Source organism: Rissa tridactyla, chromosome Z (genome assembly GCF_028500815.1).
Source record: "Rissa tridactyla isolate bRisTri1 chromosome Z, bRisTri1.patW.cur.20221130, whole genome shotgun sequence".
Taxonomy (NCBI): Eukaryota; Metazoa; Chordata; class Aves; order Charadriiformes; family Laridae; genus Rissa; species Rissa tridactyla.
The window spans coordinates 27337448-27364897 of NC_071497.1; positions in this window are offsets into that span (position 1 = coordinate 27337448).

Consider the following 27450-nt stretch of genomic DNA (forward strand, 5'->3'; position numbering starts at 1 on the left):
CACATCTACCAAGTCTTTCAGCACATCTACCAAGTCTTTCAGCACTCTTGGATGTAACCCATCCGGTCCCATAGACCTGTGTGCATCCAAGTGGTGTAGCAGGTCACTGATCACTTCCTCTTTAATTGTGATGACCTCGTTCAGCTTCCCCTCCCTGTCTCCCAGCTCACGAGGCTGGGTGCCCAGGGAACAGCTAGTTCTACTGCTAAAGACTGAGGCAAAGTAGGCATTGAGCACCTCAGCCTTTTCCTCATCCTTTGTGACTATGTTTCCCTCTGCATCCAATAAGGGAGGGAGATTTTCCCTAATCCTCCTTTTGTAGTTAATGAATTTATAGAAACATTTTCTGTTATCCTTAACAGCTGTAGCTAGGTTGAGCTCAAGCTGCACTTTGGCTTTCCTAGTTTTCTCCCTGCATAGCTTCACTACATCTTTATAGTCTTCATGAGAGACCTGCCCCCTCTTCCAAAGGTCATAGACTCTCCTTTTGTTCTTGAGGTCCAGCCAAAGGTCTCTATTGAGCCAGGCCGGTCTCCTTCCCCGCCTACTTGTTTTTCGGCACACAAGACAGCCTTCTCCTGTGCCTTTAAGACTTTAAACTCATGGTAGTTCTCAGAGTACTTGATTTTTTCACTCTGACAGCTGAAGGGCATTTAATGTGGGAGAATGTTATTTTTATATTTACTGAAATACAGGTGTGTAAAAAAAGTCATATATGTGACTGTGATCATAGTGATGAATTAGGTATCCATATGCAGAACTGGAGTGCAAGGAAAGAGACATACATGATGTCCACAGGTACTTCATTCTTACCTGTAAATCCTACCTTTGGAGTATCTCCCTTGTCTTCTAAAACCTGACTCCATCCCTGCACTCAACATATCAACATATATTCCTACTTATCTATGAAAGGTGGCTGTACATTTCATGTGATTTGCAATTCAAATGCTAAAGAGGAATTAATAGGAGAGTTCAAAAGGAGAGATAATGGGACAATTTTGCATGTAGGTGTGTGGTTAATTTTAGGTATATTCTGTATAGAAAATCATGTCCCATGTAATGAATCACACACTATCTTCTCAACAAAGTAAGGTTTCTCAAGAGGAAAATTGACTGCAATATAAGCAAAAATAAAGATAAAATATGGAAGATAGAACTTTTCAGAATAATGATCTGTTGACTTTTTTTTTTTTTAGAGTGGTTTAAAGAAAAGCCAGAAGCTCAGGTGAATGGGAAATTAACAATAATGGGAGATGTCCACTCAGCTATAACCCAAATTTTAATTAATCCAAGATTTATGCCAGGCACCTAGCTTGTGATATGACCCCTGGAAATATCTACAGCTGTTGCTGCAATCAAGAACATGTTCACTGTTTGCTAAGTCTCCACAGGTAAAATATAAAGGAGATAAATCATAGTTATGGCTACAATCAAGGTGTCTAGGAACTATGACCTGGGAAACTGGTAACCACATGCACACACACACACTTCCATTGAATTGCAATAAATACTAAGACTGGTGCTAGCTATAGTGCTTTATCTGGGTAGACATAATTTCCAGATTATTAACCTAATCATTTAAAAAGAACTCTTCACAGCATTAATCCCATTTAAATTTAAGATGGAAACACTCAGAAGAGGAAAAGCTCTATTAGCTGCACAATGTGAAGCAAATGGGAACACAGAATGCAGCTGAGTTAAAATCAGAAAGAAAGTGGAACTTTCTACAGGCATTAGTTAGCCCCTAAGTATCAAGCAAAGCAGCAATTTACTTTGTGGTCTTCCTTGACAACATACCTAGCATGATCTGAGATTGAAGTCATCTCTATATTTAATGAAGTGCCATAGAAATCAGCTGAAGATGCACAATATGAAAATCATTCTGAGATAGGAAGCATGGTAAGATGTGTCATTACATAAAAATAGGGCTAGATCTTCATAACCTATCAGTGTTAAAGATCTAATTGCACTGAAGGAGCAGGACTCCTATGGAATAAAATAGTACATGACTGCCTCTATGTTATCCACACATATAACAATAAATACAATAGTTGATATATATCTTATATTACCAGTATAAATGTAAAAGGAATCATTAAGGCTATGTAATAGGCTTGAGTTTCATGTTTACTAGTCTTTGAAGAATGATTTTGAATTTTAATATTTTATATGATTGTACTGGGTCTTGTTGTGGGTGGAGTTAATTTTCTTCATAGCAGCCCATATGGCACTGTGTTTTAGACTGGTGAGCAGACCAGTGTTGGAAACAAACCAATGTTCTATCTGCTGCTGAACAGTACTTGCACAGCATCAAGACCTTCTCTGTTTCTCAACCTGCCCCTCCAGTGAGTAGGATGGAAGGGGACACAGCTGGGACAGCTGACCCAAACTGACCAAAGGGCTATTCCATACCATATGACATCACACTCAGTAATAAAAGCTCAGGGAAAGGAGGAGGAAGGGGGGACACTCACGGTTATGACATTTGTCTTCCCAAGAAAACGATACCCATGCTGAGGTCCTGCTTTCCTGGAAATGGCTAAGCACCTGCCTGACGATGGGCAGTAGGGATGAATTCTTTACTTTCTTTTGCTTGCACAAACAGTTTTGTTTTCCTTTATCTCAATCCATGAGTTTCACTCACTTTGGTCCTTTTGATTCTTTCAGTGACTCGATGGGAGCTTATCTGCTGGCCAGGGTCAACCCACTGCAATGCCTGTTTGTGCAAACATGAAGCGTCAACATAGGGACTCCCAAAAATAAATCACGTTGTCCTTACTCCACTATTCTGAGTTGGGTAGGAAAAACCTTAACATGCTACATCACCATAAATTAGACCAGACATGCACACATGAGAAGCTAGGACAGCTCCATTTAAGGTCTTAACACCTCTGAAATAGGAGTTCATTCAAGTTTCCTTGTGTGTGTGTAATAATGCATACATATGAAGTAAGTAAAGCTGTGTCATGTGAACATGTTCCTGAATGACACTGAAAATACAGTGAACTTCTTTCAACTTCATATTTTGTGCTTTGCCAATTATTTCTTATTTTTTAACTTAGTGAAATAAATTTTAACAGCACATTATAAATTCATCTCATTTCTAATCTACTGAGCTGATTTACTCAGGTTCAGCTCTGTTGAGTACATGTCCATCTCTCCATGCATAGGAGAACTGGAAATATGTGTAAAGTAGTTCTTTCATTGAATATAGAGAGAGGCATCACGTGTAGTTTTCTGTTCCAAAAGTTTTTGCAAGAGTCTGAGATTGCAGTCTGGACTGCAAAACTTAGGATCTATGAATCTGTGAGTTAGCTAATTATTAAAGACAAGGGATCACATTTATTTAAGTTTCTTGACTCAGATTTCAAATGTGTCTATCCTAGAAAGGAACAAAAAAATTTGGTTCAGAAATTCAAACAGTTTTGAATTATATAAAATAACATATTTATAATTGTAGTGGTAATATCACAGTATATTTCAATTACTATAATTAATATTTAAAGGTTACTAATATCCTGAAAAGAAGGAAAGAAAACATGGGAAAAATGTGAAATGCAATGTCAATTGTATAAAACAGGCAAAAAATATTTTGAAGGACCAGAAATAATGTGTGTTGTTGATGCTTGCCATTTCAGAAGACTGAAGACTGTATAAAAAGAAAGCTGTTCTTTAACATCTTTTTTAATGATCTGAGAGAGTAAGTAAGAAGGCATCCTAGTGAAATCTGCATGATAAGCCTAACTAGCGAGTGTTATAAATGTCTCTGTGGAGCACAATGAGATATAGAAATCTGACAAGAAAAGAAGTATCGGTGGAAAATAATAAAGTAAGATTCAATTTGAAAAGATGCTAGACAGCATGTCTAGGGAAAAAAGTAATCTTGAAAAAGTGATAAAAACAAGCAGACGGGAACAGAGAAACCCGGAGAGAAATAGAGCCAGTAAAGATCTGAGGGTGATAGCAGAAAGAAATTTAGACATTATTTCATATAATATTTCACTAGAAAGGGCTAAAGGAATTCTGGGATGCTCTGTAGAAGCAATGTGATAACAGGTCTTGTCTGTACTGCTCCAGTATGACCACGTTTAGGATATTGAGTTCAGTTCTGCACAGCTCACTACTAGGAAGATATTGACAGGATAGCAGAGGACAGAGACGAAAAAGAATGGAAAACTGAAAGGTTGGTTTATAAGAAGACTGAAGGAACTAAACAAATATAAATAACAAAACCAAGTGATACCCAGAACATTAACATCATAGGAGTCTGCACACACTGAAAAAGCATGAACATCTTAAGGAGAAGAGAACTACTTAGGGGAAGGTTAAAGGTATAGATAGAATTAACTACATGAAATGTTGAACCAGAGTATTTCTTTTAGCTAAAACATTTTATGTAGTACTCTGTGGAAGTGTATCTGAAGTACAGAAGGGAAAAGACATCACTTTAAATACTCAAAACTAGATTAGAGAAGTATAGCCACCAGATTATCTGATGTCTTTCTCTTCAAAGGTTCTCCCAGCTTTTTCAATATCTCTTTCTAAGGTTGAAATGCTATCAGCCAGCTTCTGCATTTCTGTCATGCATACATGCAGCACTTGTTTTGATTCCTCATTCAATCACAGTCTTGAAAAGCTTTGCAGTTTTCACTGTTGTTTTGTCTGCACCCTTGAATTTGCAACTACTGCCATGAAAAAAAAAACTGCAAAATAAGAGAAGGGCATTCCCATGGTTTAAACTGCTTAATGGAATTTAGGGATTAGAAATGAAAAGGGTACGAATGACAGAATAGTGAAGTGGCTTTACAGCGGGATTTTTTTTAAACCTTCACCCTGTTTTTGAAAAAGTTTCATGTAACTGTGCCTTTCTTCATTGCACCATCAGTGTCTATATAAATAAAATATATCATTAGCATAAAGTATTTTACTTTTTTTATACTAATGCCAGCTCTCTCTATATAACCTTGAGAACCAGCCTTAAGGTAGGTGTAAAATGGCCTTAATCTGACAAAAAAATCAGACCCACAAAGATAGCAACCAACAAGCAAAGTTATTTTGAAATAAGTAAAATATTAATTCTGTTACCTTTCAAGCAATAGTCATTCTGCTGCCTTTCAAGGGTAAGAAGAACGGGACAAATGGAGCCATCCAACCCTGCCAGGTTGTGGCATGAAAATCGCTGTTACCACAGTTGGAAACCTTATTGCCGTATTTCTTAGCAATGAAAATACACTGTATGTGAAGTGAAGGTAGATGAAAATGATACTGGAACTAATACAGCCTATTAACTCCAGGAGAACAATACTGCTGCTTTATCATACCCTTTGTTGAGTTTCTTTGTTTAAGTTTTAATGGTCATGAATGGAGCTATTTGTAAAGCACAACTCTACTGTGTACTGTAACCACAAGTGCCACAAGAGATTACGCATTTTGCTTTCAAAATACAAACTTACTCAGCTTTAATTAGTCTGCTCTCATACTTCTACCTTCCAAGCTGAAGAATGCAAGATGCCTCCACTCCAGGCCAGAGAATCTTCATTGCCCACATTCACCATCAATTTGTAACCCTCTCTTCCTAGACCTTTTAACATGTACAGGAAGCTTTTACCATGTGAGAAGGGATGCTTACAGCAGTTTGAACACAACTGAAAAGTAAAAAGCTATTGCTTATTGGCTAAAGCACACAACAGACAGCTAGAACTAGAGAAACACAACATTGAGCACCAATATGCCTGCTAAGAAACCCTCTGATGAATATTGCCTAGCCAGGCAGCCATCAGTCAGGTAGGGGAAGGATAGAGGATAGCAACGTGTTTGCTCCTTGTGGCAGTGTTGCTGAATTGCCATCTTCCAATTCCCCATTTGCGTTTTTTTTTTACCTAGAATTTTATATCATCTGACAGGAATGCTTTTCCTCTTGAATCCTTGGGCTGCTAACTAGCTCTGTCTGAACAGTTGTAGCTCTGCCTGCAATGTCACCAATCTTATTGTATGTGGCTCTACTCTATGAACTTCCTTACAGCTTGGCAATTTCCTCGGCAGCCTGAGCCAAGGTTACACAGCTGAGCCATGTCAAAACTCACCTTCAATGACAGGCAGCCGAAGCTCTAGCAGGAAGGTTAATGTACCCTGTTGCTTCTACAAAATGGGCTTAGCCTCCAACATGTACAACTCAGAGAAGGACTCTCACCTCAAAATTCCTTCTACAGCTTACTTTTGGAGGACTCATCTTAAAAGGTGTTCCTACAGGTTGCTGCTATTTTCTGAAATCCCCTCAATTGTCTATATATGGTGTTTTTAATACAATCAGTGATAATATTTTGGGGGTTTGTAATAGAGTAGCTGACTTGCTTCAGCCTGGTTTTCTCCTTTCTATTCCTGTTAACCAGATTGCTTGGATCTGAAGCTGTGTGTTTGACTGAGACTTTCTAATTGTTTGTCATCAACTCATTTGAATGTTGTAATTGTTTCTGCCTTACAAGACCAAAAATATACATGCATGCAGAAAATGCACAACAAACTGGAACAGACACATAACTATCAATTTAAAAAATGTGCTGGCAAAAAATGACTGATTGCTTTCCCCATCCTTTCCTATCACAATATGCTCATGACTCCCCAAATAAGCATATGTGCAATATGACCCCTTACACAATTCAACTCATTAGAAACAGCAATTTCTGACTATTTAAAAGACCTGAGTAAGAAGAAAACATCTGCCAGTGTTCCACAGGGAATGTCAGCCTTAGGAAACTAAAAACCCCTGAGGTCACATGGCATATGCCTCCTATAGCCCTGGGGTATAAAAGTGACTCAATTATGTTCTGTGTACCACAGTGATTGTTGATCTTCAGTAAAACTCTTCTTTTGCCATTCCATCTGCCAATATTTTGTGCTGAAGAGAATGTTCTTTTCTAGTTCTATTATCTAAAAACATTAGAATGAATATCCAGGTTTAGCGTCTTGTATTCAAACCAATACGTCAGTGAGACAAAGGGACATTGTGAGCAGAATGGAAGTAATATTCAGAGACTGATGAACTTTCCTACTAGTTCCATTTTTTATGTTTTTTTTTTTTTTTTCCGTACTGCAGCATTCTTGCCTGAGTTTCTTTAGTTTCATTTACATCTAGGCCTAAAGTCCCTACTAGCCTGGATTAAGTAATAAAACGTGGCATAAAATGCAACAGATTGAATCAGAAGAGGTCAGTCACATCTGATACACAAAATGTTCAATAAGTGGGGGTTTGAACTTCTGAATTCATTGTACTGAAGCAAGTACTTCTTGCTTCCAGAAGGTATCACAGTGTATTTCTACCTTCTATTGGTCTTGTATGAATACATTTGAGTGTTATGGGGTTTTAAATTTAAGAACCTCTGTTTGTGATTTTGGACTCATTCTATTTACTGTCTGGTTTTGGCAGCAAGAGCAGCCAAAAAAAACCCCCAAAACACATGTGAACTTTATTTGTGCACTTGACTTGTGTTGATATTTTGATTGTAAAACGTAGCTTCTCACATTTCTGCTGGAAACACCAACAGCCAGGAACACCAAAAACTCGACAAACTTGAAAGCATGCAAACATAAAATTGAACTATAATAATTCTTAGAAAAGTGGGAGCAACAAATAGTGAATACAACAGGATTTATTTGTTTTAACTTAAAACATATTTACAAAAAAATAGTTAAGGAAGTCATTCAGCTTTTATAACGAAAAAAGGACGAAACTCTAGCACTACAATATCAGTATCTGTCCTGTCTTTCTGTCACTCAGTTCCACCATCCTCATCTCATGGTGTAGTTTATTCTGCTTTTTTTTAACAATTACCAAAAGGAAAGATGCAAGCATATTTACTTCCTATACCAATATTTTTCCTAACTGTAAATTGGTATAAACATTGAACATGCTTTTTGGAGGGGGAAATATTTTTATAGCTCTTCCCCTTTTTTTTTTTTTTTTTGAGATTTGTCAGATTTCTTTATTGATTGAATTTCAGAATATCATGTCAGATCATGTATAGCTTGGAGGGTTGACTATTAATCTTAGAAGTTTTATAAGCAAGCAATCTACATACCTGTCAAGAAGATACATCATTTGTCTGCATGGCCATACTGCATTTTCTAGACCTTGCAGATTTGAAATGTGATGACCATTCAAAAATTGTATATGCAAGTTCTGTATAAATCACTAGTTGATTACCTCTGTAAGAGACATAAAGAAAACATAGTCTGGAAATTCTTCTGCCCCTTATTGTGAAAAAAAAAACCAAACCCAAAGAAAAGGTTATTCAGACTCTCGGACTGAACAGAGAACTTTACTGATGTTAGGTTCATCATATTTACTTCTTTGTATGACCAGAATCATAGCAATTGTATATTAACTCTAGACATAAAACTGCAATACATAAAAAATTGGAACAGTGTTATCACTTGGTACTTAAGTATTCTCACAGATATTCATTTCTATTTGTTTAGAAATGGAAATCTTTCCAGAACTTTACCAAGCTTTGTCCAAATTTTCTGCATGGGAATTAATGCATTAACACATATTTTCTGACAACTCAGAATCATCAAGGAGAGATTATATCTTCCTTTTATTCATAATTCCCACTAATGATATTCTCCAATGTTTTCTTATTGTAACTATAAAAATAAATTCAAGCACTCACACAGTATGCCATGGGTCATTTTTGCTTGATGAGTTTGCAGTAACTTTTAATGTAAGCACCCCTACTACAGAAGAAATGTTAGGATTTATGGGAGATATTCTGAATGTAAAAGTTATGAACTTGATTTAGAATAATTTTTCGTTCAGCATTTTTAAATATACAAAAGTTGATCATTATGTAGTATTTCTGCCACATTTATTGTTTTTTTTTTTTAATTTATCAGCATTTCTCCTCATTTTAGAACACAACACAAATACGTGCAATGAAGATTTATTTTAATAATCACTATAAATATTCCCTATACACATGAAAATATCTCTGTTTTTCTTGGAAACTAGGCAGAGACAATATTCCTAAACATTTCAGTGCATGTGAAACTCACATTAAGCTCTTATTTGCATTTTGTAAGGGCTTAAATATCTTTGAAATATGTCCTAAGGGCATTTTGAAATGAATTTATCATATCACTCTGAGATGACATGGACACATTTTCTAATATATATTCCTTATAACCTAACCATCATAACAATGATCCATTTTGTCTTATGATGGCAGTGTAAAATGTCTATATAAGTAAACAAAATATTTTTTATTGAATGAAAATTTCCATTTTCATAAGACTGGTGTCTCTTTTGCAGGTGCTAGCTGTGCACACAAATTTTGCAACTCAGTTATTTTGCCCCCGGTTAAATTAGTCTCCCTGCTGATGTTTGCAAAGATGGTAAACAATTCTGGATATTTAGGGTCAAAATTAATTTCATAGTTATAAAACATAGATACCAGTCTTACAGACAAGTCTTTTTTCATGGCTTCTGACCACAATACAGAACAACAAGTCTTAGTCTTAGTTCCTTCACATATACGCTCTCAAAATTTGACCTCCAATTTCTAAAATCATACTTTGACTAATACGCTACCTACCCACCTACCTGCTCACTTTTTTTTACTAGCCAATAATGATATGCCATCACACACTATGTAAAGCTATGCTATGCACATATTCACACAGTTTGTTTAGTTCCTTTTCTAATATTATTTTTAGACTTGACATAAAGTTTTCAAGTCAGCCAAAAAGAAGTGATTATCAGAAGCCCAGAGGAAAAGCTTTCTCGTGAATCTTAGCTGCATGTTAGCTGAGGTGTTTTCAGTCGTCTACTTTCAAAGAAAAAAAAAGGCATTTGAGTTTCCACCTCCAGCCCATTGTTTATTTGGCAACTGCAGGAGCAAAGATCAGCCCACAGTGGAGCAAGTCAATCTGTATTTATTGCTAGGGTCCTATAAACTGAGTCATAATTGGAACTATGAACCTGCAGAGACCCTTGTTAGAGTTTAATGGACTGGCAAGGTCAGCACAGCTTTCATAGTGAAAATGAAAGTGCTGTCTCAGAGTTTAATGAGCACAATGACATTTCTGCATGCCCCCAAAAATTCCTGAGAGCATCTGGAGCTGGTTTGACTTGTTCCAACATTGATTTTTCTTTTTCTTTCTCTCTCATATTTTTTTCTTTCCGAGGGCAAGCTTGTTTGTATATGTCTTAAGAGGAGGGGTACTTGTTTAGAGGGAAAAGTGGTAGGCTTTTTCTTAAGAACTGGTTTTAAAACCAGACTCAATATCTTCCTCCGGAGAAAACTTAAGTCTAATTCCACCTTTCAGCTTTCTGTATTCCTGATGGGGAAGTGAAAGGTAATAACCAGCATAATTGTGCAAGGTTTAGGGTGAATATTGTCAGTGTAATCTTACAAAGAGAGTTGGATTATTGCTAGGAATTTGGTTCAAACTAAACGACATTCCTTAGTCAAGTATCTGGAAATAATATCCAACTTTTTCCTCTCCATTAACAAAGGCTTAGCTCACCAGCCATGCTATAAATCCAGACAAAGCCATGGACACACACATTTGTTTATAAAATAACAATAACAAAAAAAAAAAATTAGGAAGAAGCAGAAAAAAAGCATCTCCTTTCCACCTACAGTAACTTTGATTCCTTGGAATGGCTGCTGTCTTTATATCTCATTAACCAATCTATTCAGAATCATTAGGGCTGGAGGACTAATGAAGGCTTCTCTGAGTCTCACAATACCTATTAAAGCAGTAGACAAATCCTTAATGTTGTGAAACTTCCAATTAATTTTTTAAGGTCAGTCTGTCACAGTGCAATCAGAAGTACAACTGTGACATACAATTCAATGGAGAACAAGGTTTTAAGGTATTGACTCTCCAAATATTACTCCTTCTGGGTGAAAAAAGAAAATATCCATTCCTTGGTGCCACATTAGTAGAATCATAGAACCAGAATACTAGGTTGGAAGGGACCTCAAGGATCATCTGGTCCAAATTTTCTTGGCAAAAGCTTAATCTAGACAAGATGGTCCAGCACCCTGTTCAGATGATTCTTAAAAGTGTCCAGTGTTGGGGAATCCACCACTTCCCTGGGGAGATTGTTCCAATGACTGCTTGTACTCATTATGAAAATTTCCCCCTTGCATCCAATTGGAATCTCCCCTGGAGTAACATGTACCCACTACCCTTTGTCTTTTCCATGTGACTCCTTGAAAAAAAGCAGTCTCCATCTTCTCTTCATCTTCACACAGTATTCCAGGTGTGGCCTGACAAGCACTGAGTAGAGTGAGATAATGAGCTCCTTACCCCTGCTGGTGATGCCCTTGTTGATGCAACCCAGCATGCTGTTGGCTTTCTTTGCCACAGCAGCACACAGTTCACTCATATTGAGCTTGTCATCCACCAGGATTCACAGGTCCCTTTCCACAGAGCTGTTTCCCAGATGGGTAGATCCCAGCCTGTGCTGCACTCCTGGATTGCGTTTTCCTCGGTGCAAGACCTTACACTTGTCCTTGTTGAACTTCATAAGGTTCTTGCCAGCCCACTCTTCCAGCCTATTCGGGTCTTCCTGCAGGGTGTCTCTCCCTTCCAAAGTGTCCACTTCCCCACTCAGTTTGGTATCATCAGCAAACCTCATAAGGGTACACTTGATCCCATTATCCAGATCTCTTATGAAGATATTAAACAGTGTTTGGCCCCATATCGTGGGGGCCCCGTGGGAGACCCTACTTGTGACAGGTTGTCAGTTTGAAAAAGAGCTCTTTACCACCACCCTCTAGGTGTGGCCAGTCAGCCAGTTCCCCACCCACTGCACAGACCACTTCTCTAGACCGTAACACATCAGCTTCTCTAGCAGAAGGCTGTGGGAAACCAATGTGAAAGCCTTGGAGAAATCCAGGTAAACAATGTCCACTGCTCGCTCCACATCAACAAGGCAGGTTGTAGAAGGCGATCAGGTTTGTCAAGCATGATTCGCTCTTGGTGAGTCAGTGCTGGCTTTTCCCATTCCCATGCTTCATTTGACTTGTGATAGCCCCCAGGAGGATTTGTTCTATAACTTTCCCAGGGACTGAAGTAAAACTATAATAAGGGCCTATAATTTTCTGGATCCTCCTTTAAGCCCTTCTTGTAGATGGAAGTGACATTAGCCTTCTTCCAGTCTTCTGGACATCCCCTGATCTCCACGACTTCTCAAAGATTATGGAGAGTAGCTTCTCAATGACATCAGCTAGCTCGCTTAACATCCTATGAGGAAGCAGTGCTCTACACATTCCAGGAACTTGATGGATGACATGTGAGCTGCTCTATTATTCTTCCAACAAATGTCTGGGTAGTCAAAGTGACCCATAAGAACCAGGTTCTGTTGATCTGAAGCTTGCTTAAGTGACGCAAATATTGCTTTGTTGGCCTTACCATCTTGGTTTGGAGGTCAGAAGCAGAGGCATACTGTAAGATCCCCCTTGGAGACAACCCCTCTGATCTTGACCCCAAGGTATTCAAAAGGGCTTCCACAATCACCATAGTTAACTTCTATGCATTCAGTGTTCTCCTTAACATAAGGGTGTGACGACTCCTCCTCTTCTTCCCTGCCTGCCTGCACAAAACCGCCTATAGCCTTCCATCATGATCCTCCAATCATGTGAGTTGTCCCACCAAGTTTCAGTTATTCCTATGATATCAGAAGTTTCTGACTGGGCACAGAGCTCCAGTTCCTCCTGTTTGTTCCCCAGGCTGTGTGCATTAGTATAGGTACACTAGAGGTGGTTGGTCTAGTAATATGTAATAGAGTAAGAGCAAGGATATGCCAGAATAATCAAACATATGAAGAATTTCTCGTGACTAGACAGGTGTACGTGGCAGTTCGCAAGGCATGGCAGAACAGAAATGTAAGCTTAAGGGGCAGGGAGAAATGTTTTTATTTTTTATTACATCTTTTCCTCATTACTTAATTTACCATTATTCTACATATTAAGCCCCAAGAGGACTTTTCTCTTCTGGTACACTTACTTGACCAGACAATGTTCCACCATGTGTGAACATGCTGTTATTACATACCATCCGAGTTCGGTACTTTCCATTCAGGATAAGGTATCTTACTGGACAACTTCAACTATTAAATTACTTTACTTCATATGTAAGGGCTTTTCCTACAAACGAAATAAATAACTTTGGGGAAACCTGAACTAAGGTAAGAATACTTTTAACTTATTGCTATTATTAAAAAGCTTATTGCTTATTATTAATGGAAGGAAAAATATTTTCCTCCAAATTGGTGCCCTTTCTTCCTAAAGAGGCCTCTGATTTCTCAAGAGACATACTTTTCTTCCAGAGTGACTGCTGTCAGAGACCCACCACCAAAAGGCATGTGGCTTGTTACAGTGATTAATGACAGGACCAGTCCGTAGTAGAACGTATTTATTTAATTTATTGAAACAGTTCTAGCCTGGAATGTTTTTCTTCTGAGGACCAAAACATCCATTCTTAAAAATACACTGGTATAAATCAGTGTGTGTGGCGCTCTGCTCTGCTCTGCTGCTGCTGCCTTGTCGTGGACGATTTAATGAGAAGTCCCTCACTGGTGGTAGTGACCACTACTACTTCCTCCACGTTCAAACAGGAAGCAATTCCAGTACAGGCTTTACTTTAAACACAAATCTTAAATTTCTGGAAGACATGTCTTTAAGTGTGACTATGTACTCTTACAGTGTCAAGGGCAAACACCAACAATTTTGGGGCAAAGCTGCTACACAAATACCATGAAGCCACATACAAGTTCATACGCAGCAGGCCAGTACATGTCTCATACTAGGTTCACAGCAGAAGAATGGCCCCAGATACTGAGTATGAATTCCTGCCAGCCTCTAACACTCGGGTGGAAGAAATAACATAAGAACATAAGGAAACATAACATAAGATCACAAATAACATAAGAACATAAAAGAAAATAAGGAAAAAAAATAAAAAATAACATAAGAACATAAGGAAAAACTTCTTTACTTTGATGGTGACAACACTGGAACAGGCTGCGAGAGGTGTTGTGGAGTCCCCTTCTCTGGAGATATTCAAAACACTCCTGTAAGCGTTCCTATACAACCTGCTTTAGGTGAACCTGCTTTGGCAGAGGGGCTGGACTAGATGATCTCTGAAGGTCCCTTCCAACCCCTGCCATTCTGTGATTCCGTGAAATAACGTGCAAGCCTGGTGCATGTGAAGGCACTGCCCATTAGCAGCGGCCAGAGTGGAAACCACATGGGTAGTAGCTCTAGAGACAATTTCCCATTGTGGAGGTGCTGGTATCTATTTTCACAGCCACATGACCAGCTTCTGACAGAGAATCTGGAAGTCCGTTGCTTATACGTCCTTGACACGTTTAATCAGGGTGAAACAACATGTTGTTGGTTTCAGTATCTTTGTATCTACTACAAGTTAAAAAGTCACAGAGAATGAAGTGGTATTTGTTTTTTTTATTTTGGGTTACAACTGAGACAAGCTGAAGAAACGCAGGCAGAATTTATTAATGCTGTATCACTCTAACTGCAATGGAGATCTTCTTGTGAAACCTTATTTTAAGTGCTTTTTCCATAACAGTAACTAAAGTAGTGCATAAAAATATAATGACTATGCAGTAGTGGTGCAGTTCAGGGAATAAACTACAAAATATGCATTGCCTTAGTTAATGTATACTCTTCTGACTATTTCTCTGGCAGCACTTAGTAATTCAAAGTGATTAAATTAAATTGTTTTTATATCTTTGTAATAAAGATAGAGTATACAGCCGAGTTCTCTCAGTATAGGTTGGGATTTTATTACTTAGCTTGATTCTCGCTTATAATTGGCCTTTTTGGTTCTCAATGAGCTGTGAATAAAATCTGAGATGTTTCAGATTATGTTAAGGAGGATGCACTTACGAGTGAAATGCATTCAATTTTATGAGAAAATGATGAAGATTATGATTTCACTGTATTTGAAGTGCAAAATAAAAAGCCTTACATGGATGATCAGCATTCCTCTGTGTTCTATGTTAATGACTATTGGCAGCTTCTAGCCTTATTATTACAATTCATTAGACTATAATTTTTCTCTCTCTTTTTTTTTTTTTTTTTTTTTTAAGATAGAGCTCTGGGACATTAACTAAGCTTCTCATGCAGATGACTGGATGTAAAGCATCAACATCTGAGCTCAAGGGTTTTATTTCATCATGTGGACATGTGGGAATGGGCAGGGAGTATGAAGAGATAGAGGGAGATATTTTTTTTTGTCTTATTATGCTTTTCATAGACGTGGTTATTGCTGTGCTCAGATCACAGTATATTTTAATGTGCAATTTACAATACAGAATTTTGGTCTTTTTATATGTTTGTGATGCAATTTTTAGATTTTCTGTTCTAGAAAGCTTCATATCAAAAGAATGGTTTGTCTTTTCAGCTGTTTAACAACATTCTCTTGTGCTGTACCTTACGTATTCTTGTTATATGTGGTGGCTTCATTAAGCTGGGTTCTGTAAAAATAAAAGTTCTAAACCTCTGACCAGAAGACTTCACAGTATGAAAGGTAAGATGGTTAAGGTAAATGAAGTAACAGACTAACATGGGAGATCCAGGCAACAATAGGATTTTTAACATAGTCTGGCTGTATGTGTAATTCATAACAGCATTTACTTGCGCAAGTAGGCTTTCCTTGGCCAATGACAACAGGATTATTTACATGAGCACGAGTTCTTTGTATAAATAAGGTTTATATGATTGGACTCATACTCTGTGTAAATGATGCAAAAACGTTTTAAGACATGTGTATAGGATCCATAAAATTACCTTTCACCTCTGGAGACCTTTACTGAGAACTGGATGATATCACTATATGTAGTAATGTTGCGTGTTGTTTAGACTTGCTTTATCTTTACTGGTCATTTATCCGTATCTGAAAATCACCACATAACATATAAATTGGCACAATTGTCTCTGTGCACACACGGGAGGCCTTAATAACAGCTGGTGTTGCCTTGGCAAACTTGTGTGGAAAAGCTTCTGTGAGCACTAAAGTTCACTGAGTTTGAAAATGTATATGTTTATATCCCCCAAATTGCCTTTTAAGAAAGACTGTTCAGACAGTGCAAGTCAAAAGTGGACTCATATAACACGGGTAATGAAGTGTACCCTTCTCTCTTTCACTGACGTAAATTGGAAAAGGCTTGGTTTAATATAGGCTGTTTCTCTCCTCCTGGAAATTTTATTCCAAAAAGAAGCAATCTAGGTCAGCCTCCTACTGGTGTACCAATTAACAGGATATGTCCATTATATTTATTATCCCCCTGCAAGGTGTCAGACTTCAACTTAAGAACTAGCAAAAACAGTATGACCTCAATTTACAGAAAATTGTGGAGTGTGAATGTTCTTTATTTTTTCCAGTAACTTGCTCCTCACTTTCCTGTACAATGTATTTAAGTATTGCTGAATTTAAAATGTCCAGATTTTGCCATTCCCAGTACATTTTGATGGCCCCATTTTGCATTTTCAGTGACTCTCACAGTAGATAAATGTTCTAATAAGTACTGGGTGTCTTTGTAGTTAGGAAGCTGTCATATTGAACACTCCAATAGAAATCTGATTTGCCAGTGTTGCCTTCTTTTCTTTTGCCCTTACTCTAAATGATAGAAATCACAGCACTGAATGATGCCCTTCTTTCTCATATCTGTTTATAAAGAAATAGCACCCCCTTGATCACTATGATACACAAAGTAGTAAATGGAAATGCCTTCACAAAGTACACTTCAAGGGTATGATTTGAAAGAAAAAAGAATCATCAGTGATCTTGATGTTAATGGGGGTAATATGAATGTCTGAGATGGAAAATAAACTACATAGAGTTGAAAACACACCAGAAGAGCTGAAAGTTTCCATAATACCAATGCAAACTCCACTGTCATTTTTTCCTAAAGCATAGCGAGAATGAGGGGGAACAATCTTAAACATACATATTATTTGAGAAATATACCAGAGCCCATGAAAGCTGTCATTATTCTGTCCTCAATACATAGCTTCCCAGAAGGCCACATTAATGTGAAAGAAAGATGAACACAGCATAATCAGTGCTCTGGATTAGGTCTTGAACCTCCGTTCATTTCTCTTATGAGCAGGATGACATACTATCTTGTCCGAAAGGGCTGATGGAATGATAAATTCATAAATCTCTGGGAATTGCCTATATCCAATGCTTGTGGGTCTCGAACAAATACTTTCTTATAAACATCAGAGAAAATACCAGGCAGTAAAAAAATGGTTAAAAAACCCAACAACATTTCAAGACAATTCTAGACTATATTTATAGTAACTCAGTTTCATAATTTTGTGAAGAAAATACCTCAGATTTTACCAGAAGAAAATGACACTATTTTTCTTTTAATAATCATTCCAGTAAAGGTTTGATTATTCCGGGAGGGAGACCAGAGCTTGTTAAACAAAGCAGAAGAATAGTTTGGGCATACACAAAAAAAAAAAAAAAAAAAAAGCTGTCACCTTCTTATCACAGACCTATACATAGGCACTGAAAACTTGGTGTATTGCAGAGTTCTGTAGAACTTCCACCCAAATGAGCATTTTACATTCTGTTGATGTAACTAAGACCAGCAGGCTAAAGCTGCTACTGCTATGGAATGAAGACCTTGCCTATAGCATTCATTCTAATTCTGAGGGTGGCCACGGGCTAGTATGAACAGAAAAAAAAAAAAGAAAAAGAAAAAGAAAAAAAAAATACATAAATACTAATATTGAAACATGGAAATTTGACAATGCTAATACTAAAACAGCAAAAGGGGTGAGTCATCCACACTGTGATGCAACTTTCACAAGGTAAAAATCACTCCAGTGTTACCATTTTGAACAATTCAACCCCGCTCAGCATTACTGTAATAACCAGTAGAGCATCAGCTAGTGGCACACTGTCAGGTCTTCCATTTCTTCAGCTTCACTGTTAGCAGGAGCTGCCTTTATATCTACAATATGAACCTTACACATGTTCAAGCATGTACGGGAAATACCAGTACACCCATGACCTGTGCTAGCAGCAGGCAGCCCCTACTTTACCTCCCTTGCCTTCACACCATTTTTAAGCTACAGCATTTACATAATTTTTCAGCGAAGAGTTAATTCACTAAGTAAACAGCAGATGAACATTTAGCTAGGTTTCACTGGTGAGCTGGAACAGCCTGGGAGGAACCGTGGGAGGCACAAGCTATATTTCTTCTGAGGTCCCAGAAAGTCGTGGCGGTTTCTACACCGTTCAAAGAGCTACTAAGCTTCCACCTCTCTTCCAGTAAACAAACAGAAACTGAAATTCCTTTCTTTTTGCCTCCTCAGAGCCCTTTTCAAGCTATTAATACAGCTATTTAAACAGAAGGTATGACTTGGTACATATGCAGAAGTGTGGGTGCAAACACTGTGCAGACCCTGGCCCCCATAGCTTATTCTTTTTACGGTTAGGAGTTGATTTCTAATTTGTCCCTGTTTTCCCCAGTCATTTGAAGAGTTTGCCTGCAGTTTGTTTGAAAAACACATTAATTGTGAGGGCTGTTTTCAGCAATGCATGTCGTTTAGAATTTCCCAGGCTGATGGGTCATCACTGCAAGACGTCATGCCTAGTTACTTCTGTCTGATACTATTACGTGACATGGCTGATGATATCGCATCAGCCCAACAAAATTGAAAAACAAATGTGTTACTGAGCACTGCAGTCAACTGTTTGGAACAAACAAATCTCTGTTCAACCTCTACCTGTTCAGAGGAACTAAACACCAGCTAGGGTGTTGTAAGTAGTGGGCAGGTTTTTTTCTAGGAGCTGTGAGTAGCGGGAACTGTCATGTACAACAGGCTTACATTAACTCTAGGTAGAAAAGCTGTAAGGGGGAGATTTATTTAGGCAAAGCAAAACTCACTGCAAATACTTACATGCTGTTTGATGCATAGTATTCACCTGTCACTCAGCAAGCTGTGAAATGTACCATTAGAGGAATCTGTAGTTAAGATTTTATTATTTTGCTTTAGTGCTGCATATAGGGCTAGATGAAAATTATGTGTTGAAACTACTTTTAAAAGGATTTTTTGCCAAATTAAATTTTCCTACAAAAGTATCTGCTTTCATTCAACAACAAAAAAAGAAAAAAAAAAAGAAATAGTCAGTGAAAAGCTGAAAACAGAAAAGATTCGGGTTTCAGCCAGAAAGTAAAAACATTTTGGACAAAACTTTCCCATACCTTCCCGTACCTTTTATTAGGACATGCCCCAGGGTGGAATACCTTCTATGAGATGGAAAAGCAACACCAAATTAATCTTCCAACAAGCTCTAGCTAAGTGTCACCTACGATCTAGAGAACATAACCCAGAAACAAAGGGCAAATATGGGCCAAGTCATACCCTCGATTCTCAGACTAGGCAGCTAAATGCACTGAGATCTGCATGAACTGGGGAACAGTTCCACGAGAACTGGCAACCTTACTACAAAATATGTAGCAGTAATAGCTCTGTAATTACCTTTCAAGCCAGGTGGCACTTCCAAAACCAGGGTGCAGCAATCCAAAAGAAGTATGATTCTTGAATGATTAGGGCAAAGTATGAAGTAGGACAAAGATTTCCAGTTGAAAACTACTACAGTTTCTCATGAGCCTTTATCACCCATAAAGGCTACAGAAAAGGAAAAATTTGCACCTTGGGTTACATATCAGGAATATATTCATGATTCAATGGGGAATACTTTCTATATGACTGGATTAGTCTTTTCCTTTTAATCTTGAATAATCAAAGAGAATAGGGCACTGAGTGAATAAATTCACTGACTGTCATATAAATTATGTTAGTTCCCCTGAAAAACTCATTCCGTCTTTTCTAGTGGTGATAAACTACTAATTAGTAATACATATCAAGAGACTATGTTTATGGTGGTAACCGGTAGGCAGAATGAGCTGACATTGAATCAGAAGGCAAGACTGCATACAAAGTAAGTTTTACCAGTAGGCTCTGAAACAGTAGAGTGAAAAGTCAAAATTCAAATATGTGTTACTTTACTATAGGAGATATATATAGGTAACTAAAGAAGCAGGGGAGCAAAACATCTGGGACAAAGAAGAAAGAATTAAAAAACCCTTGATTTCTTTTGTAATTTAGAGTAATCATTTTTATGTCTTCCAGAATGGTTCTAGCTACCTTACATAAAATACAGCAGAATAAACTGAACACTGAAAAGACAATTGCAGGCTGCATTTATTAACTGGGTACAACCTGGAGAAAACTTTTGGAAAACCTTTTTTTCAACCCAAAGGGTTGAAAACCCACAGGTTTCAACCCACAGGGTTGAAAAAGACAGAGTACCTCTGAGATCCTTTTAAGGTCAGCAAGAGAGATAAGTACACGCAAAGCTCAGTCTCCCCAAACCTGACAATTTCAGCTTAAGAAAGTAAAGACAGATGCAGAGAACCAGAATCACAGTGAAATATGTAGCACATTTCTCACTTAATGTTAACAAAGCAGATGTATTGAAACTCCCTTGTAGGCTTTTTCTTCTAATAGATCTATCTTTTGACTGACAGTATATTCACTCAATGTACATGAACTTTTGATTAGCATTGAGTACATCATATATTTATTTTTTCTTTCCACGCAATATAGCTGGCAAAAGAAAACAGCGTCTGGATTTTGTTCCAGAGCAAAGCACCTTTCCCAGTGTACAGAGATTTATAGTAATTGAAAGGCATGACAGACGCATTGAAAATAATGTCTAATATAGGGTGGGCATGCATTTGCTCATGGTGCACATCACAGTGAAAGACATTAAGAACCAGGGTTTTGTTTTCAGCATTATGTATGTAAAAGACGTGTTCAGTTAGAGTTAAATATTGGCTAAAGGAGGATTCTTGAATAGTGCTAATTGATTTTTTTAAATGAAAAATCTGTTTTCTAATGAAAAAAGAAAACGCATGCCTGCAAAAGAGAAAGGGAGAGAAACAAAAGTGCTTTCTACCAAGAAATTCAGGTTATGTTTCATTTTATTAAAAAACCGCTTCTGAAATAAAAATATTTTACCCAAAAACTGTCTCCAAATTGGTCTGTACTACCTGGAGGGAAGCCTCAGAGTCACTCTTTGTCAGAGGCTCTGCTGTCCACTGGAAATGCCTTTCTCAGTAGGTACTGCTGTCCCTGCATGCCCCTGCAGCCAGCCTAACTACACCATAATGGTAAAGAGCATGAAAGAACAAGGCTATAGCTCCCACTGAGTTTCCACTGCTGAAATATTTCAGATTTGGCCAAACGCTTCTAGGTTTGTCCAAAAAGTTTCAGCTTTAAATTTTTTGCATTTGATTGGGGTTTTTCATATCCCTTGCATCCATGTCATTGTAACTTCAGAACAAATACTATAATTTTATGTATGGAAGCCTTGTTGTGAGTATATGGATTCTGAAGGCCTTATGATACTCCTTCACAGCCCCACTCTCTTTCTTCTCCTGTCCTATACCATACATAAGCAGCAAGGAATCAGGTAGTAGATTGACTTTATGGCATAAAATATATAAGCACAGGCTTTTTCTTGAACTTGTCTTATCTAACATACCCTCGCAAGCCAAAATTATGTTACTCAAGATTACAGCAAGCCATTACAATGCATACATCTAAGGAGGAAGACACAGCAGCACTGTTTCCTTAAAAAAAAAAAAAAAAAAAAAAAAAAAAAAAAAAAAAAAGAAGGAAAATGTAGAACTGAGGGTGCAATTCCTTTCCATTTGTTCTTGGTGAAAAGCAGTAATGAATACAAGATAATGCTTCTTCCAAAGAATAATACTTCCTCAAATGTTTCTATCCAACCATCTACTCTAGGTCTCAAGACCTTCTCAAGAGAAGAGCAAAGGAAGTTGTCCGGTAACTGATTGCACTGTGAATAAGTTGCCTAGATTTGCCCATCATCTTGATACCTAGAGTAGATGGTTGTCTCAGGAGTCATTGATGTTAGCCATTAGGAGTAAAAGGTGAGTGACAAAATAAAATGGTAATATTGGCTTGACAGGGAAGCAGAATAAAACAATGTGAATAGATTAATAGCTGAGCTAGACAAATCATTCATTGCAAAATATTATTGCAGCAAATGACAAAAAATGTAGTCATTAGTTAAAACAAGCTTCCCTTATATGTCACCAAAGGATGCTGACATCTAATAATAATGTTAGTCACCTGCAACCAGCAAAAAGCCATTATTAAGATGTTATTTAGCACTCCCATCCACAACAGCCTGACTGCTTCTCAGAATTAACAATTTTGCTGAATAACTTTCCTTAGTATCTGGATTTCTGTTGATTGGTTCAAACTATGAAGGTCTTTTAAGCACTAGTGCAAAGTTGCTAATTCAAATACAATTGAATATTACACAAAGGTGTGCATATGATCAAATCAATAGATAATTCAGACCTAGAATGATTGATGAGAAAATTGTTTAAGCTCCTGTCTCCCAGTAACGATAGTATCTTGCTAGAAAAACCTGTTCAGGTGAGAAAATAAATGGCTAAACCCAGCTGTGTGAGTGAAATTCACTTCTGAATACTCCTTCATGTGTTACAAAACATACAATGATGTTTCAGTTCAGCAAATGTAATGTTAAAAATACTGGAAGTTTCAAAACTGTACTGGGCAGTCTTCTCACCTGATGTGCCAGGTGATTTTTCAACGTATCACCAAAGAAGGTCATGCTTACTCTTTCAAATCTTCTGGACGGCTTATCACTGTCAGTTGCTGGAAATCTTCCTTGGAGCAATCTCTCTTTTTCCCCATTTTATGATGGAAATTGTTATTTGCTGTGGATGTCAGTCTTGATCCATCTGTAGAATCTATGCACAAAAACAAGAATTTATTTTCAAGTTTTAGCTGGCCCTGCACAGAATGAGTGTGGGATCTGGATAAAAATGACCATCACCATCTTATCAGGCTAGAACTTCACCCTTAGAAGATGGTAAAAGCTTTTAACTATTAGATTTTGCCACCACATGCTCCACAAATATTTTGCTGGCACAAGTGTTATTTTATACTCCATTTAAGAAATGGACTTACACTGAAAAGCTTTTCTTTGTGCACTGGTGCTGTACTTGTGAGCATACAAGTGTACCCCAATTTTTACTGTGGTGTTTATGAAGTAGATTCAGTCTGAGATTTTAACTAGAAAGAAAAATGTTTTTCAATTTAAACAGTATACACATCTGAGAACAAAAAAAATGGCATATTTTAGTGTGCAAATCTTATGCTTTAGTTTTCCAGCTTGATATATCTGATGATATATCTTATTACATTGCAGTTTGATTATTCTGTTGTTTACAAAAGAAAGAGTAATTTCGTGTTCTGTTTAATATAGTCTTTTTGAAAGACACGAAGAGATCTGTCCGCCTTCTTCCTTATCTCTCTTAAAAGGAAAAAAAAGTCTTCTGTGAAAGTATTTTTTTGTTCTTCAGATGAAGAATCATCTATCAATAATTATGAAAGCATACTGGATCACATGTCCTTGCCCTTCATGTTTTTCAAAAAAGAATATACATATCATGAAATATGAGAGAGGGAAAAAGGAGAGATGCAAAATGCATACCCTACATATAATACACAACATCCAATTTTTCAGAGCTTGTGAAACACAGTTGTATAGAAAACAGACAAAGCTAACTCAAAGGAAATTCAGCAACTGACAGAGTCTTTTTGTATACAAGTCACAAATCTGACTGAAAATTTTCCCTCTGTCGTGGTTGTTCAGTATGGAAAAATTGAGGGTGTTAAGTGAGCTGTTGGTCCCAATGATCTTTTTCTAGTGGACAAGCACTTGGTGGCTCTGAAGTCCTTTCTCCATCCGAAAGGAATCCCTTTGAATTTGTCATGTTCCATGGTGGTAGAAATTGGGAAAAGTCAGTGACAGCCACAAAGTTATAAAACAAAAATACTAGTTCAGACTGTGTTATATCTGTTTCACCAATCTTTTATATAGTCAAACAGAACACACTTCCCAAAATTTAGTCTTTTCACTATCAAGGACACAGGTTAGACCTCCTTTCCATAGCAATTTAGACCTAGTCATATTTTATAATGGAGCCAATATTTGGAGAAAAGTCTCTAAATTGCTGAGCAGCAAAATGACTTTTCCATAGTCTTCCTTTTGTTGTCTGTCCTTGTGTCAGTCTGAGGAGCAGTCACACTTTATGATAAGAGTTTTTCTGTATGTTTGCCAACATGATGAAAATGAAAGTCTTCAGTCCATGATTTGTCTAATTTTATTTTTTTTTCCTATCTTGTTTACATATATATTTAGGCTAAAATTTATACGATCAACTGTGTTTCCTGGTCCACTCATGTGATAGAAATGCATATATGCAGATAATCATCAGAAGACATTTGTACTCTTGAGAAGATATTCAGTCACCCAAGACACTACAGGAAAAAAACCTCAATACATAGAAATAGGCCTTACATGGACAACAACTTCAGTAGATAAGGTTCCAGAAACATTATTGAGAATCAGTTCTTCCAGGGCACGTGGTCTACCTACTGCCTGGATGGACCTTTGCAAGAAAAATCTAGAGCCTTACTCAGAGCAAACATTACTCCATTCCAAAGATAAAAAAAGACAGCTGCAATTTATGACTACAAAAAAGGGACAAGATACATGGATTTGTTTAGCTCAGTGATTTTGATTGCTTTAAACTGTCATGAAACCACATTACAAGACTTGGTGTACTAAAATTATTTCTGTATGTCAGGAAAATAGTGGATAATGGCGATGCATTAGTTAGATTTTCAAAAAGCCTTTGACAAGGAACTGTTATAGATGGTACGAGACATGAGGTGAGATACAAAGCACTGCTATGGATTAGTAAGTTGCTAGCAACTCACAAACTGACAGTAGCAATAAGTAAGAGGTTTTCAACTTCAGAAAAAGTTAATGGTAGTCTGATCCAGGGTACCTAAACAGGCACAATTATAAGCTTTGTTAATGTGAAACTAGTTTTCTAAAACAGAGATACTAGCTGAGACTTGTTGAAATTTGCAGATGACTACAGACTATACTTTTAAGCAAGACTCTTTCCCAGATCAAAGAGGTCTGAATCTCTTCTGCTTCTTCTGCATTTCTTTAAAGATCAGGTACACAGTATTGAGAATAGTATTAATCAATATTCGTAGACTTTTTAGGCCAGGAGAGACCACTGTGGCTCTACTGAAATCAGTGAGAGTTTTGACACTGGATTTAAGAGGAACAGAATTTTAACTTAGTTTTTTTTATTCCTTCTGTTTGAAGGCTGATCACACTGGAGGAACTTTAACTTTGTGGATTCTGCTGAGGCAGTCATATGTAGAAAACATAAATCTCTTTTTCTTTTTTTTTTTTTTTTAGAGTTTTGGAATTTGAGAGGTTTAAGCGTAAATAGAGGACAGATTGAATTTCAATAACGAAGTTTATGTTTCTCTATCATCAAAAAGATGCCTTCATTTCTTATTACTTCACATATTTACTAGAAAAGTTTGTGTTCTGCTGTGAAAGCTGACTCTAGTAAATCACATGGTAAGACTATCTGCTACAGGAAAATATTAGATCAAGCACTCACAAAAAATTGCTGATTTTTTTTTGAACGCTTATATAGTATATCTCCACGGCCAAATGAGGTATGTGAAAAGAAATCAGCATACCAATCTCAGTCTCTACAAAACTGTGAAATATGCTTCATCATTTTTTCACTGCACAGCAGATAAGCAAAGATCCACTGTAAGAGTGAACCAATATCTGCTGTATCACAACACACTAGAATGGTGAAAAAAGGAAAATAGGAAATAAAAGACAGAACAGAACCAGAAAATAGAGTCGAATGTATAAATTTGCAGCACAAAATCACATAGAACAGCACAGTCATTTTGTTCTGGGTGAGAAAGCGAGAAGAGCAAAAGCACAATAATATAGATTTTTTTCATAGTGATATGGTCCTGATTAATAGACCTGCAGTAACATATATCTTCTACTTGGATGAATAAAATTCCTTAAGTCTAAATATTTCTGAAAGTACTTTCAATGCCTAACAGAAATTAAAACTGGGCTTGAGATTTCCCCACAAATAAGTAGCGATTTGAGTTTCTCTGGTCCTGATTTTCCAGAGATAGATCAACAGACTTCATCTGTTTTCTTCACGGGGAGCATTTTGGTGGTCAGGCCGCATCATAAAATTCATTCCCAAGGTGATATGTTCACTTTAGGTAGCTATAACAGTATTGTGGTGTAACACGTACAAAAATTCTTTGTGGTCATGTGCAAAGGCTTATCAGCCACAAACAGTCCATGCACCACAAAGACACTTCAGATCGTCAGAACATGATCTTCAGACTAACCCTGCCCCTAACTAATCCTGACCTAGTCCTAACCCCTTACCTCTTGTGGTGGTTTGACTTTGGCTGGACACCAGTTGCCCACCAAGCCATTCTATCACTCCCCGTCCTCAACAGGGTAGGGGAGAGAAAATATGACAAAAACCTTATGAGTCAAGATAAGGACAGGGAGAGATCACTCACCAATTACAGTCACGGGCAAAACAGACTCAACTGGGGGAAATTAATTTAATTTATTGCCAATCAAAAGTGAGATAGTGAGAAATGAAAACAAATCTTAAAACACCTTTCCCCGCTTCTCCCTTCTTCCCAGGCTCAACTTCACTCCCAATTTTCTATACCTTCTCCCGCTGAACGGCGCAAGGGGATAGGGAATAGGGGTTCTGCTCAGTTCATCAAATGTTGTCTTTGCCACTCCTTCCTTATGCTCTTCCCCTGATCCAGCGTGGGGTCTCACCCACAAGAGACAGTCCTCCATGAACTCCTCCAACATGGGTCCTTCCCATGGGTTGCAGTTCTTCACAAACAGTTCCAGCATGGGTCTTTTCCAATGGCTGCAGTCCTTCAGGAATGGACCGTTCCAGCACGGGTCCCCCATGGGGTCACAAGTCCTGACAGCAAACCTGCTCCACCATGGGCTCCTCTCTCCATGAGTCCACAGGCCCTGACAGGATCCTGCTGCAGCGTGGGCTCTCCACACTGGTCACAGGGCAGCCATCTGCTCTGGCATGGGGTCCTCTGTGGGCTGCAAGTTAGATATCTGCTCCACTGTGGACCTCGATGGGCTAAAGGGGGACAACCTGTTTCACCATGGTCACCACGGGCTGCAGGGGAATCTCTGCTCTGGTGCACGGACCCCCCCTTCCTCTCCTTCTTCACTGACCTTGGTGTCTGCAGAGTTGTTTCTCTGCAGACTTGAACAGGGAGGGGCATAGCATCAGACTTACTCGTGACAAGCCAACGGATGACACTCCAGGGTCTGAGGGATGGGTCGTTAATGAAGGCCCTCAACCTGTTGCTCTGAGATGTGCTGGGTACACTGCAGCACACTCGAAGTCTTATGGAG